Source organism: Oncorhynchus keta, chromosome 12 (genome assembly GCF_023373465.1).
Source record: "Oncorhynchus keta strain PuntledgeMale-10-30-2019 chromosome 12, Oket_V2, whole genome shotgun sequence".
NCBI lineage: Eukaryota > Metazoa > Chordata > Actinopteri > Salmoniformes > Salmonidae > Oncorhynchus > Oncorhynchus keta.
The window spans coordinates 56,187,173-56,204,940 of record NC_068432.1 but is presented as its reverse complement, the minus strand read 5'-3'; the positions used below and the strand labels follow the sequence as shown (position 1 = coordinate 56,204,940).

At 43.7% G+C, this 17,768-nt stretch overlaps 1 long non-coding RNA gene across 1 annotated transcript; it reads right to left on the bottom strand.

Moving 5' to 3' along the window:
• Nucleotides 1-1,673: 1,673 nt before the first annotated feature.
• LOC127906548 (uncharacterized) lies at nucleotides 1,674-2,720 on the bottom strand. The gene is made up of 3 exons (XR_008061834.1): nucleotides 2,555-2,720; nucleotides 2,290-2,365; nucleotides 1,674-1,720 (listed from the first exon to the last, which is right to left on the bottom strand). It is a non-coding gene; the product is annotated as an uncharacterized LOC127906548 (long non-coding RNA).
• Nucleotides 2,721-17,768: the final 15,048 nt, after the last annotated feature.

The window sequence follows — 17,768 nt, the reverse complement described above, 5'->3', positions numbered from 1 at the left end:
AAATCAAATCAGATGTTATTAGTCAATTGCGCCGAATACAACAGGTGTAGTAGACCTCACAGTGAAATGCTGAATACAACAGGTGTAGTAGACCTCACAGTGAAATGCTGAATAGAACAGATGTAGTAGACCTCACAGTGAAATGCTGAATACAACAGGTGTAGTAGACCTTACAGTGAAATGCTGAATACAACAGGTGTAGTAGACCTTACAGTGAAATGCTGAATACAACAGGTGTTGTAGACCTCACAGTGAAATGCTGAATACAACAGGTGTAGTAGACCTTACAGTGAAATGCTGAATACAACAGGTGTTGTAGACCTTACAGTGAAATGCTGAATACAACAGGTGTAGTAGACCTCACAGTGAAATGCTGAATACAACAGGTGTAGTAGACCTTACAGTGAAATGCTGAATACAACAGGTGTAGTAGTTATCAGTGAAATGCTGAATACAACAGGTGTAGTAGACCTTACAGTGAAATGCTGAATACAACAGGTGTAGTAGACCTTACAGTGAAATGCTGAATACAACAGGTGTAGTAGACCTCACAGTGAAATGCTGAATACAACAGTGTGTAGACCTTACAGTGAAATGCTGAATACAACAGGTGTTGTAGATGTACAGTGAAATTGAATACAACAGGTGTTGTAGACCTTACAGTGAAATGCTGAATACAACAGGTGTAGTAGACCTTACAGTGAAATGCTGAATACAACAGGTGTTGTAGACCTCACAGTGAAATGCTGAATACAACAGGTGTAGTAGACCTTACAGTGAAATGCTGAATACAACAGGTGTTGTAGACCTCACAGTGAAATGCTGAATACAACAGGTGTTGTAGACCTCACAGTGAAATGCTGAATACAACAGGTGTAGTAGACCTTACAGTGAAATGCTGAATACAACAGGTGTTGTAGACCTCACAGTGAAATGCTGAATACAACAGGTGTAGTAGACCTTACAGTGAAATGCTGAATACAACAGGTGTAGTAGACCTCACAGTGAAATGCTGAATACAACAGGTGTAGTAGACCTTACAGTGAAATGCTGAATACAACAGATGTAGTAGACCTTACAGTGAAATGCTGAATACAACAGGTGTAGTAGACCTCACAGTGAAATGCTGAATACAACAGGTGTAGTAGACCTTACAGTGAAATGCTGAATACAACAGGTGTAGTAGACCTTACAGTGAAATGCTGAATACAACAGGTGTTGTAGACCTTACAGTGAAATGCTGAATACAACAGGTGTAGTAGACCTTACAGTGAAATGCTGAATACAACAGGTGTAGTAGACCTCACAGTGAAATGCTGAATACAACAGGTGTAGTAGACCTTACAGTGAAATGCTGAATACAACAGGTGTAGTAGACCTTACAGTGAAATGCTGAATACAACAGGTGTAGTAGACCTTACAGTGAAATGCTGAATACAACAGGTGTAGTAGACCTTACAGTGAAATGCTGAATACAACAGGTGTAGTAGACCTCACAGTGAAATGCTGAATACAACAGGTGTAGTAGACCTTACAGTGAAATGCTGAATACAACAGGTGTAGTAGACCTCACAGTGAAATGATGAATACAACAGGTGTAGTAGACCTTACAGTGAAATGCTGAATACAACAGGTGTAGTAGACCTCACAGTGAAATGATGAATACAATAGGTGTAGTAGACCTTACAGTGGAATGCTGAATACAACAGGTGTAGTAGACCTCACAGTGAAATGCTGAATACAACAGGTGTAGTAGACCTCACAGTGAAATGCTGAATACAACAGGTGTAGTAGACCTTACAGTGAAATGCTGAATACAACAGATGTAGTAGACCTTACAGTGAAATGCTGAATACAACAGGTGTAGTAGACCTTACAGTGAAATGCTGAATACAACAGGTGTAGTAGACCTCACAGTGAAATGCTGAATACAACAGGTGTAGTAGACCTTACAGCGAAATACTGAATACAACAGGTGTAGTAGACCTTACAGTGAAATGCTGAATACAACAGGTGTAGTAGACCTCACAGTGAAATGCTGAATACAACAGGTGTAGTGTTGATACAGTGAAATGCTGAATACAACAGGTGTAGTAGACCTCACAGTGAAATGCTGAATACAACAGGTGTAGTAGACCTCACAGTGAAATGCTGAATACAACAGGTGTAGTAGACCTCACAGTGAAATGATGAATACAACAGGTGTAGTAGACCTTACAGTGAAATGCTGAATACAACAGGTGTAGTAGATCTCACAGTGAAATGATGAATACAACAGGTGTAGTAGACCTTACAGTGGAATGCTGAATACAACAGGTGTAGTAGACCTTACAGTGAAATGCTGAATACAACAGGTGTAGTAGACCTCACAGTGAAATGCTGAATTCAACAGGTGTAGTAGACTCACAGTGAAATGCTGAATACAACAGGTGTAGTAGACCTTACAGCGAAATACTGAATACAACAGGTGTAGTAGACCTTACAGTGAAATGCTGAATACAACAGGTGTAGTAGACCTTACAGTGAAATGCTGAATACAACAGGTGTAGTAGACCTTACAGTGAAATGCTGAATACAACAGGTGTAGTAGACCTCACAGTGAAATGCTGAATACAACAGGTGTAGTAGACCTCACAGTGAAATGCTGAATACAACAGGTGTAGTAGACCTCACAGTGAAATGATGAATACAACAGGTGTAGTAGACCTTACAGTGAAATGCTGAATACAACAGGTGTAGTAGATCTCACAGTGAAATGATGAATACAACAGGTGTAGTAGACCTTACAGTGGAATGCTGAATACAACAGGTGTAGTAGACCTTACAGTGAAATGCTGAATACAACAGATGTAGTAGACCTTACAGTGAAATGCTGAATACAACAGGTGTAGTAGACCTTACAGTGAAATGCTGAATACAACAGGTGTAGTAGACCTCACAGTGAAATGCTGAATTCAACAGGTGTAGTAGACCTCACAGTGAAATGCTGAATACAACAGGTGTAGTAGACCTCACAGTGAAATGCTGAATACAACAGGTGTAGTAGACCTCACAGCGAAATACTGAATACAACAGGTGTAGTAGACCTCACAGTGAAATGGTTACTTACAAGCCCCTGTACAGAGTCAATGTGGAGGCTGTATACAGGGGGTACCGGTACAGAGTCAGTGTGGAGGCTATATACAGGGTGTTACAGTACAGAGTCAATGTGGAGGCTATATACAGGGGGTACCGGTACAGAGTCAATGTGTAGGCTATATACAGGGGAAACCGGTACAGAGTCAATGTGGAGGCTATATACAGGGTATTACGGTACAGAGTCAATGTGGAGGCTATATACAGGGTGTACCGGTACAGAGTCAATGTGGAGGCTATATACAGGGGGTACCGGTACAGAGTCAATGTGTAGGCTATATACAGGGGAAACCGGTACAGAGTCAATGTGGAGGCTATATACAGGGTATTACGGTACAGAGTCAATGTGTAGGCTATATACAGGGGAAACCGGTACAGAGTCAATGTGGAGGCTATATACAGGGTATTACGGTACAGAGTCAATGTGGAGGCTATATACAGGGGATACCGGTACAGAGTCAATGTGGAGGCTGTATACAGGGGGTACCGGTACAGAGTCAATGTGGAGGCTATATAAAGGGTGTACCGGCACAGAGTCAATGTGGAGGCTGTATACAGGGGGTACCGGTACAGAGTCAGTGTGGAGGCTATATACAGGGGGTACCGGTACAGAGTCAATGTGGAGGCTATATACAGGGTATTACGGTACAGAGTCAATGTGGAGGCTATATACAGGGGGTACCGGTACAGAGTCAATGTGGAGGCTGTATACAGGGGGTACCGGTACAGAGTCAGTGTGGAGGCTATATACAGGGGGTACCGGTACAGAGTCAATGTGGAGGCTATATACAGGGAGTACCGGTACAGAGTCAATGTGGAGGCTATATACAGGGGGTACCGGTAAAGAGTCATCTGTGGGGGGCACCGGTATTGAGGTGATATGTACATGTAGGTAGAGTTATTTAAAGTGACTATGCATAGATAATAACAGAGAGTAGCAGCAGCGTAGAAGGGGGGTATATAGTCCACTTGATTATGTGTTCAGGAGACAACAGTCTATGACTTGGGTGGCTGGAGTCTTTGACAATTTTTATCAATCAATCATTATCAGATTTTTGTTCTCACAGAATCTCCATTTGGATATCAGTTAGGCCACAATTAGGCAGTGGACATGTTTGTTAAGTTGAGATGAGACCTGCTCATTATCATATTGTCTATTTGGTGCTGATCAGGACGTTTTAGCCAGCATGTTATTTATTCATTTTGCTCCTTTGCTCCCCATTATTTTTATTTCTACTTTGCACATTCTTCCACTGCAAATCTACCATTCCAGTGTTTTACTTGCTATATTGTATTTACTTTGCCACCATGGCATTTTTTTTGCCTTTTCCTCCCTTATCTCACCTCATTTGCTCACATCGTATATAGACTTGTTTATACTGTATTATTGACTGTATGTTTGTTTTACTCCATGTGTCACTCTGTGTTCTAATGTTGTATTGATCAGATGTGTTCTAATGTTGTGTTGATCAGGATGTGTTCTGTGATTATGTTGTGTATTGATCAGGATGTGTTCTGTGATTATGTTGTGTATTGATCAGGATGTGTTCTGTGATTATGTTGTGTATTGATCAGATGTGATCTGATGTTGTGTTGATCAGATGTGTTCTTGTCACGTTCTGACCTTTATTTCCTTTGTTTTGTCATTATTTAGTATGGTCAGGGCGTGAGTTGGGGTCTGCAGTCTATGTTTGTTTTTATGATTTGGGGATTTGTATAGATGGCCTAGTATGGTTCTCAATCAGAGGCAGGTGTCATTAGTTGTCTCTGATTGAGAATCATACTTAGGTAGCCTGGGTTTCAATGTTTGTTTGTGGGTGATTGTCTATGTTAGTTGCTTGTGTCAGCACAGTTCTTAGGATAGCTTCACGGTCGTTATTTGTTTATTTGGTTTTGTACAGTTGACTTTGTGTTTTTTGTCGTCATCCATTTTAGGGAAGTTGCGAATTTTCGCAGCTTTTTGTTAAAAATCGCGCAACATTTCAGCGCCCTGCTATTCATGCCAGGAATATAGTATATGCATATGATTAGTATGTGTGGATAGAAAACACTCAGACGTTTCTAAATCTGGTTGTGACTATAACAGAACGTGCGTTTCATCGAAAAGTGCAGGAAAATCTGATCACTGAAAATGGAAAAAAATATCCATGCGCCACTTCCAAGGATTGTTAAATGATGCATTCACACCACGCTGCGCTTTGGTCCGCTTCATATGACGATCGTGAATCACCCACCACAACAGGACCAAGCGGCATGGTGACAGGCAGCGGCAGCAGGAGCAGCGCAATCAGGACTTCTGGACTTGGGAAGAAATCCTTCGACGGGAGAGGACCCTGGGCAAAGGGGAGTGTCGCCACACCAAGGTGCAACAGGAGAAGCGGCAGCAGGAGCAGCGTAAAGAGGAATGGACATGGGAGGACGAGTTGGACGGTAAAGGACCCTGGGTACAGCCAGGAGAATATCGCCGCCCCAAGGAAGAGCTGGAGGCAGCGAAGGCGGAGAGGCGCTGGTATGAGGAGGCAGCACGGCGGCGCGGATGGAAGCCCGAGAGTCAGCCCCAAAAATGTATTGGGTGGGGGCACACAGGAAGTGTGGCGAAGCCAGGTAGGAGACCTGCGCCAACTTCCTGTGCTTACCGGGGGGCGAGAGAGACCTGTGTTATGCTGTGGAGCGCACAGTGTCCCCAGTACGGGTGCATAGTCCGGTGCGGTACATACCAGCTCCGCGTATTGGCCGGTCTAGAGTGGGCATCGAGCCAAGTGCAATGAAGCCGGCTCTACGCATCTGGTCTCCAGTGCGTCTCCTTGGGCCGGCGTACATGGCACCAGCCTTGCGCATGGTGTCCCCGGTTCGCCAGTAAAGCCCAGTGCGGGATTTTCCACCTCGCCGCACGGGCAGGGCGACCGGGAGCATTCAACCAGGTATGGTTGGGCAGGCTCTGTGCTCAAGAGCTCCAGTGCGCCTGCACGGTCCGGTCTATCCAGTACCACCTCCACGCACCAGCCCTCCGGTGGCAGCCCCAGGCTGTCTCTCCGTCTCATCCCTACAGGTGCTCCTGCCTGTCCAGCGCTGCCGGAGCCTTCCCCCTCTCCAGCGCTGCCGGAGTCTCCAGTCTGCCCATCGCCGTCTGAGCTGGTCGTCTTCCCAGCGCCGCCTGAGCTGCCCTTCTGTCCAGAGCTGCTCGAGTCTCCCGTCTGTCATGAGCCGCCAGACCTGCCAGTCTGTCATGAGCCGCCAGAGCCGCCAGTCTGTCATGAACCGCCAGAGCCGCCAGTCAGCATGGAGCCGCCAGAGCCGGCAGTCAGCATGGAGCCGCCAGAGCCGTCAGTCAGCAGGGAGCCGCCAGAGCCGCCAGTCAGCAGGGGAGCCGCCAGAGCCTCCAGTCAGCATGGAGCCGCCAGTCAGCCAGGATCTGCCAGAGCCGCCATTCAGCCAGGATCTTCCAGAGCCGCCATTCAGCCAGGATCTGCCAGAGCCGCCAGTCAGCCAGGATCTGCCATAGCCGCCAGTCAGCCAGGATCTGCCAGAGTCGTCAGCCAGTACGGAGCTGCCCCTCAGTCCCGAGCTGCCCTCTGTCCCGAGCTGCCCCTCAGTCAGGAGCTGCCCTCAGTCCAGTGGGGTTATTTAGAAAGGTCGCCTTGTTTAGGAGGCCACGGAGGCGGACAATGAGGCGGAGAAAGACTGGGGTGAAGTGGGGTCCACGCCCTGCGCCAGAGCCGCCACCGCGGACAGATGCCCACCCAGACCTTCCCCTATAGGTTAAGGTTTTGCGGCAGGAGTCCGCACCTTTGGGGGGTACTGTGACATTCTGACCTTTATTTCCTTTGTTTTGTCATTATTTAGTATGGTCAGGGCGTGAGTTGGGGTGGGCAATGTTTGTTTTTCTATGATTTGGGGATTTCTATGTTTCGGCCAAGTATTGTTCTCAATCAGAGGCAGGTGTCATTAGTTGTCTCTGATTGAGAATAATACTTAGGTAGCCTGGGTTTCAATGTTTGTTTGTGGGTGATTGTCTATGTTAGTTGCTTGTGTCTGCACAGTTCTTAGGATAGCTTCACGGTCGTAATTTGTTTATTTGGTTTGGTACAGTTGACTTCGTGTTTTTTGTCGTCATCCATTAAATGATGCATTCACGCTGCGCTTTGGTTCGCTTCTTACGACGATCGTGACAGTTCTGATGTTGTGTTGAACAGGATGTGTTCTGATGTTGTGTTGAACAGGATGTGTTCTGATGTTGTGTTGATCAGGATGTGTTCTGATGTTGTGTTGAACAGAATGTGTTCTGATGTTGTGTTGATTAGGATGTGTTCTATAATGATGTTGTGTTGATCAGGATGTGTTCTATAATGATGTTGTGTTGATCAGGATGTGTTCTATAATGATGTTGTGTTGATCAGATGTGTTTTGTAGTGATGTTGTGTTGATCAAATGTGTTCTATAATGATGTTGTGTTGATCAGGATGTGTTCTATAATGATGTAGTGTTGATCAGATGTGTTCTATAATGATGTTGTGTTGATCAGATGTGTCATGATGTAGTGTTGATCAGGATGTGTTCTGATGTAGTGTTGATCAGGATGTGTTCTGATGTAGTGTTGATCAGGATGTGTTCTGATGTAGTGTTGATCAGGATGTGTTCTGATGTAGTGTTGATCAGGATGTGTTCTGATGTAGTGTTGATCAGGATGTGTTCTGTCATGATGTAGTGTTGATCAGGATGTGTTCTGATGTAGTGTTGATCAGGATGTGTTCTGTCATGATGTAGTGTTGATCAGGATGTGTTCTGATGTTGTGTTGATCAGGATGTGTTCTGATGTAGTGTTGATCAGGATGTGTTCTGATGTAGTGTTGATCAGGATGTGTTCTGATGTAGTGTTGATCAGGATGTGTTCTGATGTAGTGTTGATCAGGATGTGTTCTGTCATGATGTAGTGTTGATCAGGATGTGTCATGATGTAGTGTTGATCAGGATGTGTTCTGATGTAGTGTTGATCAGGATGTGTTCTGATGTTGTGTTGATCAGGATGTGTTCTGATGTAGTGTTGATCAGGATGTGTTCTGATGTAGTGTCGATCAGGATGTGTTCTGTCATGATGTTGTGTTGATCAGGATGTGGCATATATTATTATATTATTATATTATTATTATATTATTATTATTATTATTATTATTATTATTATTATTATTATATTATGTGTTCTGATGTAGTGTTGATCAGGATGTGTTCTGATGTTGTGTTGATCAGGATGTGTTCTGATGTTGTGTTGATCAGGATGTGTTCTGTCATGATGTAGTGTTGATCAGGATGTGTTCTGTCATGATGTAGTGTTGATCAGGATGTGTTCTGATGTAGTGTTGATCAGGATGTGTTCTGTCATGATGTAGTGTTGATCAGGATGTGTTCTGTCATGATGTAGTGTTGATCAGGATGTGTTCTGATGTAGTGTTGATCAGGATGTGTTCTGATGTAGTGTTGATCAGGATGTGTTCTGATGTTGTGTTGATCAGGATGTGTTCTGATGTAGTGTTGATCAGGATGTGTTCTGTCATGATGTAGTGTTGATCAGGATGTGTTCTGATGTAGTGTTGATCAGGATGTGTTCTGATGTTGTGTTGATCAGGATGTGTTCTGATGTAGTGTTGATCAGGATGTGTTCTGTCATGATGTAGTGTTGATCAGGATGTGTTCTGATGTAGTGTTGATCAGGATGTGTTCTGTCATGATGTAGTGTTGATCAGGATGTGTTCTGATGTAGTGTTGATCAGGATGTGTTCTGATGTAGTGTTGATCAGGATGTGTTCTGTCATGATGTAGTGTTGATCAGGATGTGTTCTGATGTTGTGTTGATCAGGATGTGTTCTGTCATGATGTAGTGTTGATCAGGATGTGTTCTGTAATGATGTAGTGTTGATCAGGATGTGTTCTGTCATGATGTAGTGTTGATCAGGATGTGTTCTGATGTAGTGTTGATCAGGATGTGTTCTGATGTAGTGTTGATCAGGATGTGTTCTGATGTAGTGTTGATCAGGATGTGTTCTGATGTAGTGTTGATCAGGATGTGTTCTGTCATGATGTAGTGTTGATCAGGATGTGTTCTGTCATGATGTAGTGTTGATCAGGATGTGTTCTGATGTAGTGTTGATCAGGATGTGTTCTGATGTAGTGTTGATCAGGATGTGTTCTGTCATGATGTAGTGTTGATCAGGATGTGTTCTGTCATGATGTAGTGTTGATCAGGATGTGTTCTGATGTAGTGTTGATCAGGATGTGTTCTGTCATGATGTAGTGTTGATCAGGATGTGTTCTGTCATGATGTAGTGTTGATCAGGATGTGTTCTGTAATGATGTAGTGTTGATCAGGATGTGTTCTGATGTAGTGTTGATCAGGATGTGTTCTGATGTAGTGTTGATCAGGATGTGTTCTGTCATGATGTAGTGTTGATCAGGATGTGTTCTGTAATGATGTAGTGTTGATCAGGATGTGTTCTGTAATGATGTAGTGTTGATCAGGATGTGTTCTGTCATGATGTAGTGTTGATCAGGATGTGTTCTGATGTAGTGTTGATCAGGATGTGTTCTGATGTAGTGTTGATCAGGATGTGTTCTGATGTAGTGTTGATCAGGATGTGTTCTGTCATGATGTAGTGTTGATCAGGATGTGTTCTGTCATGATGTAGTGTTGATCAGGATGTGTTCTGTAATGATGTAGTGTTCATCAGGATGTGTTCTGATGTAGTGTTGATCAGGATGTGCTCTGTCATGATGTAGTGTTGATCATGATGTGCTCTGTCATGATGTAGTGTCCCTCCATAAATCCGATCAAACATCCTTCAGCTGTAATGTATCCTTTTTATCCGCGGCGAAGGAGGTTGATCTATTAAGGGTTGGCTGTGTGTGTTAGCCTTAATGGTTTTAAAGAGCTGTCCGTAAACACTACTCATCCGTAAACACTACTCACTGGACGGCGCTCAGGAACCATGAATACACTTTACAACCAGTGATATCACTGTGGAGCCGAAACACTAAAGGTAGGACAGTAGTATGCCTTGTCCAAGCCACAACGTCCCATAGGACAGGAGTACATCTCCTGGTTCTGAAGAGTGAGGCAGGGTGATGTACAGTACACCCCCTGGACATGAGAAGTAGGTAAGATTCCATAGGAAACTAACAGCCCATAGAGAACACATCCTGGCCTGTTGTGTCATTGTTGTTGTTGTTGTATCAATCACATTATTTGCAACCTAATCTGTTTGCTGTTGATCAAATATGTTTACTGTAAGCAACATGTCTGGGAGGCCTCCACCGTGAGGCTTACTGAGATCTGACTCTGTTCTCAGTTACATACTAACTGAATGACCCATCCCGTCCTGTGTCAGAGACATGAGTTGACCCCCATTACTGCTCTGTCCTACTGAGAGGGGAAAGGTTTGATCTCTTTACTCTGTAATAACCAGTTGTCACGTTGACAAAAAAATACATTTTACACAGCTCTCAAACCACCTCTACCATCACCAGACAGGCTGTTAACATGGCAGCGTTAATAGCCACCAGGAAAAACAACAGGGAGTCTCCTCGTCACCATGCCATCACCATGACTACGCCACCTCCATTTGTTATTGTCTGTGAATGGTCAGTTATAATATCACTCTTCCTTCAGTTACACGGAACTGGACGGATGCAATCATTCTTTCAGCGAATCAGAATCTTGTATCTTGCCCATTAGTAATGCTGTGACACATGACGTTAACACCATTACTGCTTCGACCTGCTGATAGAAAAATACATTCATCTCCTCTCTCTATTGGTTCAGCTGTAGAGCTGAGCTTCTGATCCTCTCTCTATTGGTTCAGCTGTAGAGCTGAGCTTCATCTCCTCTCTCTATTGGTTCAGCTGTAGAGCTGAGCTTCTGATCCTCTCTCTATTGGTTCAGCTGTAGAGCTGAGCTTCTGATCCTCTCTCTATTGGTTCAGCTGTAGAGCTGAGCTTCTGATCCTCTCTCTATTGGTTCAGCTGTAGAGCTGAGCTTCTGATCCTCTCTCTATTGGTTCAGCTGTAGAGCTGAGCTTCTGATCCCTCTCTATTGGTTCAGCTGTAGAGCTGAGCTTCTGATCCCTCTCTATTGGTTCAGCTGTAGAGCTGAGCTTCTGATCCTCTCTCTTGGTTCAGCTGTAGAGCTGAGCTTTTGATCCTCTCTCTATTGGTTCAGCTGTAGAGCTGAGCTTCTGATCTCTCTCTATTGGTTCAGCTGTAGAGCTGAGCTTCTGATCCTCTCTATTGGTTCAGCTGTAGAGCTGGGCTTCTGATCCTCTCTATTGGTTCAGCTGTAGAGCTGAGCTTCTGATCCTCTCTCTATTGGTTCAGCTGTAGAGCTGAGCTTCTGATCCTCTCTCTATTGGTTCAGCTGTAGAGCTGAGCTTCTGATCCTCTCTCTATTGGTTCAGCTGTAGAGCTGAGCTTCTGGATAGAGCCTCTCTCTATTGGTTCAGCTGTAGAGCTGAGCTTCTGATCCTCTCTCTATTGGTTCAGCTGTAGAGCTGAGCTTTTGATCCTCTCTCTATTGGTTCAGCTGTAGAGCTGAGCTTCTGATCCTCTCTCTATTGGTTCAGCTGTAGAGCTGAGGTTCAGCTGATCTGATCTCTCTATTGGTTCAGCTGTAGAGCTGAGCTTCTGATCCTCTCTCTATTGGTTCAGCTGTAGAGCTGAGCTTCTGATCCTCTCTCTATTGGTTCAGCTGTAGAGCTGAGCTTCTGATCCTCTCTCTATTGGTTCAGCTGTAGAGCTGAGCTTCTGATCCTCTCTCTATTGGTTCAGCTGTAGAGCTGAGCTTCTGATCCTCTCTCTATTGGTTCAGCTGTAGAGCTGAGCTTCTGATCCTCTCTCTATTGGTTCAGCTGTAGAGCTGAGCTTCTGATCCTCTCTCTATTGGTTCAGCTGTAGAGCTGAGCTTCTGATCCTCTCTCTATTGGTTCAGCTGTAGAGCTGAGCTTCTGATCCTCTCTCTATTGGTTCAGCTGTAGAGCTGAGCTTCTGATCCCTCTCTATTGGTTCAGCTGTAGAGCTGAGCTTCTGATCCTCTCTCTATTGGTTCAGCTGTAGAGCTGAGCTTCTGATCCTCTCTCTATTGGTTCAGCTGTAGAGCTGAGCTTCTGATCCTCTCTCTATTGGTTCAGCTGTAGAGCTGAGCTTCTGATCCCTCTCTATTGTTTCAGCTGTAGAGCTGAGCTTCTGATCCTCTCTCTATTGGTTCAGCTGTAGAGCTGAGCTTCTGATCCTCTCTCTATTGGTTCAGCTGTAGAGCTGAGCTTCTGATCCTTCTCTATTGTTTCAGCTGTAGAGCTGAGCTTCTGATCCTCTCTCTATTGGTTCAGCTGTAGAGCTGAGCTTCTGATCCTCTCTCTATTGGTTCAGCTGTAGAGCTGAGCTTCTGATCCTCTCTCTATTGGTTCAGCTGTAGAGCTGAGCTTCTGATCCTCTCTCTATTGGTTCAGCTGTAGAGCTGAGCTTCTGATCCTCTCTCTATTGGTTCAGCTGTAGAGCTGAGCTTCTGATCCTCTCTCTATTGGTTCAGCTGTAGAGCTGAGCTTCTGATCCTCTCTCTATTGGTTCAGCTGTAGAGCTGAGCTTCTGATCCTCTCTCTGTGACAGTTCTGCACTGAGCTGTGGATGTCTGAGAGATATACAGGTATTTAACAAAGCTCCAGCGCTCACCGCTACCCACCAAGTCCACACAGTCGGCTGTCCACTAGCATGTTCATTATTTTCCACGAAGATACAATGCAGGAAGTGTCATCATCAGCATGACTACACCCCCTCCACTTCCTCTTATTGTCTGGAAACAAAAAGTTATTATATTGGTCCTTTTTCAATACATGGCACTAGATGGATACCGACAATCAGTCTTGATCAAATCAGTCTTGATCAATCATTCTTGATCAAATCAGTCTTGATCAAATCAGTCTTGATCAATCATTCTTGATCAATCAGTCTTGATCAAATCAGTCTTGATCAATCAGTCTTGATCAATCAGTCTTGATCAAATCAGTCTTGATCAAATCAGTCTTGATCAAATCAGTCTTGATCAAATCATTCTTGATCAATCATTCTTGATCAAATCAGTCTTGATCAATCAGTCTTGATCAAATCAGTCTTGATCAATCTTTCTTGATCAATCTTTCTTGATCAATCCGTCTTGATCAATCAGTCTTGATCAAATCATTCTTGATCAATCAGTCTTGATCAATCAGTCTTGATCAATCAGTCTTGATCAATCAGTCTTGATCAATCATTCTTGATCAAATAGCCAGAAACATATCTTCTGTTTCAGATGTTATTACACCTCCTGGACAGGAGCTAGAAGTATAGCAATTAGCATATATGCTAATTGGAGCGTCATGTCACCTGTTACTGAGGCGAGAGAAGCCCTGTAGAACTGTCTGTACTGATAAGAGCCCTGTTCTGGAGAACAGACTGTCAGATTGACAACATAACAAAGATCTTAGGGGGAAGTTACTCTATAGAGGAGCTGAACCTAGAGCTCACGAGGAACTAGCATAATACCAAACACCTTAGGGGGAACTAGCATGGATCCGAACATAGAGCTAATGAGGAACTAGCATAACACCAAACACCTTAGGGGGAACTAGCATGGATCCGAACATAGAGCTAATAAGGAACTGGCATAATACCAAACACCTTAGGGGGAACTAGCATGGACTTGAATTGACAGATATTGAGAAACTAGAGGGCCTAAACAACATAGAATAGTTTTTGGGGAGATAGCATATGCGTAAAAACAAAATATCTCCCCTTATCATCTATCCAAGTTGAAATCATTACAATTGCTGGGTCTAATTAATTAATGTGAGTTGAGGCATTGTTTCTGAGAGAAAATAAATAACAACTTCGCTTTGTGTTTGGACATTAGAAGCTAGGGTTATGACTGAGGGGTAATGTTGTGTTTGGTCATTAGAAGCTAGGGTTATGACTGAGGGGTAATGTTGTGTTTGATCATTAGATGCTAGGGTTATGACTGGGAGGTAATGTTGTGTTTGGTCATTAGATGCTAGGGTTATGACTGATAGGTAATGTTGTGTTTGGTCATTAGATGCTAGGGTTATGACTGGGAGGTAATGTTGTGTTTGGTCATTAGATGCTAGGGTTATGACTGAGAGGTAATGTTGTGTTTGGTCATTAGATGCTAGGGTTATGACTGGGAGGTAATGTTGTGTTTGGACATTAGAAGCTAGGGTTATGACTGAGGGGTAATGTTGTGTTTGATCATTAGATGCTAGGGTTATGACTGAGAGGTAATGTTGTGTTTGGTCATTAGATGCTAGGGTTATGATTGGGAGGTAATGTTGTGTTTGGTCATTAGATGCTAGGGTTATGATTGGGAGGTAATGTTGTGTTTGGTCATTAGATGCTAGGGTTATGACTGGGAGGTAGTGTTGTGTTTGGTCATTAGATGCTAGGGTTATGACTGGGAGGTAATGTTGTGTTTGGTCATTAGATGCTAGGGTTATGATTGGGAGGTAATGTTGTGTTTGGTCATTAGATGCTAGGGTTATGATTGGGAGGTAATGTTGTGTTTGGTCATTAGATGCTAGGGTTATGACTGGGAGGTAATGTTGTGTTTGGTCATTAGATGCTAGGGTTATGATTGGGAGGTAATGTTGTGTTTGGTCATTAGATGCTAGGGTTATGATTGGGAGGTAGTGTTGCGTTTGGTCATTAGATGCTAGGGTTATGATTGGGAGGTAATGTTGTGTTTGGTCATTAGATGCTAGGGTTATGACTGGGAGGTAATGTTGTGTTTGGTCATTAGATGCTAGGGTTATGAATGGGAGGTAATGTTGTGTTTGGTCATTAGATGCTAGGGTTATGATTGGGAGGTAATGTTGTGTTTGGTCATTAGATGCTAGGGTTATGACTGGGAGGTAGTGTTGTGTTTGGTCATTAGATGCTAGGGTTATGACTGGGAGGTAATGTTGCATTTGATTATTAGATGCTAGGGTTATGACTGAGAGGTAATGTTGTGTTTGGTCATTAGATGCTAGGGTTATGATTGGGAGGTAATGTTGCATTTGATTATTAGATGCTAGGGTTATGACTGAGAGGTAATGTTGTGTTTGGTCATTAGATGCTAGGGTTATGATTGGGAGGTAATGTTGTGTTTGGTCATTAGATGCTAGGGTTATGACTGGGAGGTAATGTTGTGTTTGGTCATTAGATGCTAGGGTTATGACTGGGAGGTAATGTTGTGTTTGGTCATTAGATGCTAGGGTTATGAATGGGAGGTAGTGTTGTGTTTGGTCATTAGATGCTAGGGTTATGATTGGGAGGTAATGTTGTGTTTGGTCATTAGATGCTAGGGTTATGACTGGGAGGTAATGTTGTGTTTGGTCATTAGATGCTAGGGTTATGACTGGGAGGTAATGTTGTGTTTGGTCATTAGATGCTAGGGTTATGATTGGGAGGTAATGTTGTGTTTGGTCATTAGATGCTAGGGTTGTGATTGGGAGGTAATGTTGTGTTTGGTCATTAGATGCTATGGTTATGATTGGGAGGTAATGTTGTGTTTGGTCATTAGATGCTAGGGTTATGACTGGGAGGTAATGTTGTGTTTGGTCATTAGATGCTAGGGTTATGACTGGGAGGTAATGTTGTGTTTGGTCATTAGATGCTAGGGTTATGACTGGGAGGTAATGTTGCAGGGTTGCTGGCACTAAGACTTCACTCAATGAGCTGTAAACGGCCATACGCAAACAGGAATATGCTCATCCAGAGGTGAAGCTCTTAGTGTCCGGGGCCTTTAATGCTCGGAAACTTAAATATTTTTTACCTCATTTCTATCAGCACCTGTGCAACTAGAGGCGAAAAAACTCTTGATCACCTTTACTCCACAGACAGAGACACATTCAAACTCTCCCTGGCTCTTCATTTGGCCAATCTGACCATAACTCTATCCTCCTGATTCCTGCTTACAAGCAAATACCCAAACAGGAAGTACCAGTGACACGCTCAATATGGAAGAGGATGCTAAGCTACAGAACTGTTTCGCTAGCACAGACTGGAATATGTTTTGGGATTCATCCGATGGCATTGAGGAGTACACCACATCAGTCACTGGCTTCATTAATAAATATAATATAATAATTAATAAGTGCATTGACGACTTCGGCTCTGATGCTCGTAAGATGTGGCAGGCCTCGCAAACTATCATGGATTACAAAGGGAAACCGAGCCGCGACCTACCCAGTGAAGCTAGCCTACCAGACGTTCTTAATGACTTCTTTGCTCGCTTCGACGCAAGCAACACTGAACCATGCATGAGAGCACCAGCTGTTCCAGACGACTGTATAATCATGCTCTCTGTAGCCAATGTGAGTAATACCTTTAACCCAGTCAATATATTACTATAGACAGCCTGTCTAACAGCAGGTTTATCCCAGTCAATATAATCAAATCAAATCAAATTGTATTTGTCACATACACATGGTTAGCAGATGTTAATGCGAGTGAAGCGAAATGCTTGTGCTTCTAGTTCCGACAATGCAGTAATAACCAACAAGTATTCTAACTAACAATTCCAAAACTACTGTCTTATACACAGTGTAAGGGGATAAAGAATATGTACATAAAGATATATGAATGAGTGATGGTACAGAGCAGCATGGGCAAGATACAGTAGATGGTATCGAGTACAGTATATACATATGAGATGAGTATGTAAACAAAGTGGCATAGTTAAAGTGGCTAGTGATACATGTATTACATAAGGATGCAGTCGATGATATAGAGTACAGTATATACGTATACATATGAGATGAATAATGTAGGGTATGTAAACATTTTATTAGGTAGCATTGTTTAAAGTGGCTAGTGATATATTTTACATAATTTCCCATCAATTCCCATTATTAAAGTGGCTGGAGCTGAGTCAGTGTGTTGGCAGCAGCTACTCAATGTTAGTGGTGGCTGTTTAACAGTCTGATGCCCTTGAGATAGAAGCTGTTTTTCAGTCTCTCGGTCCCAGCTTTGATGCACCTGTACTGACCTCGCCTTCTGGATGATAGCGGGGTGAACAGGCAGTGGCTCGGGTGGTTGTTGTCCTTGATGATCTTTATGGCCTTCCTGTGACATCGGGTGGTGTAGGTGTCCTGGAGGGCAGGTAGTTTGCCCCCGGTGATGCGTTGTGCAGACCTCACTACCCTCTGGAGAGCCTTACGATTGTGGGCGGAGCAGTTGCCGTACCAGGCGGTGATACAGCCCGCCAGGATGCTCTCGATTGTGCATCTGTAGAAGTTTGTGAGTGCTTTTGGTGACAAGACGAATTTCTTCAGACTCCTGAGGTTGAAGAGGCGCTGCTGCGCCTTCTTCACGATGCTGTCTGTGTGGGTGGACCAATTCAGTTTGTCTGTGATGTGCACGCCGAGGAACTTATATTGCTATAGACAGCCTGTCTAACAGCAGGTTTATGGGAGGATGTGCTGTATCTAAATGAGATGACACGTCCTCAGTGGGAGGATGTGCTGTATCTGAATGAGATGACAGGTCCTCAGTGGGAGGATGTGCTGTATCTAAATGAGATGACACGTCCTCAGTGGGAGGATGTGCTGTATCTAAATGAGATG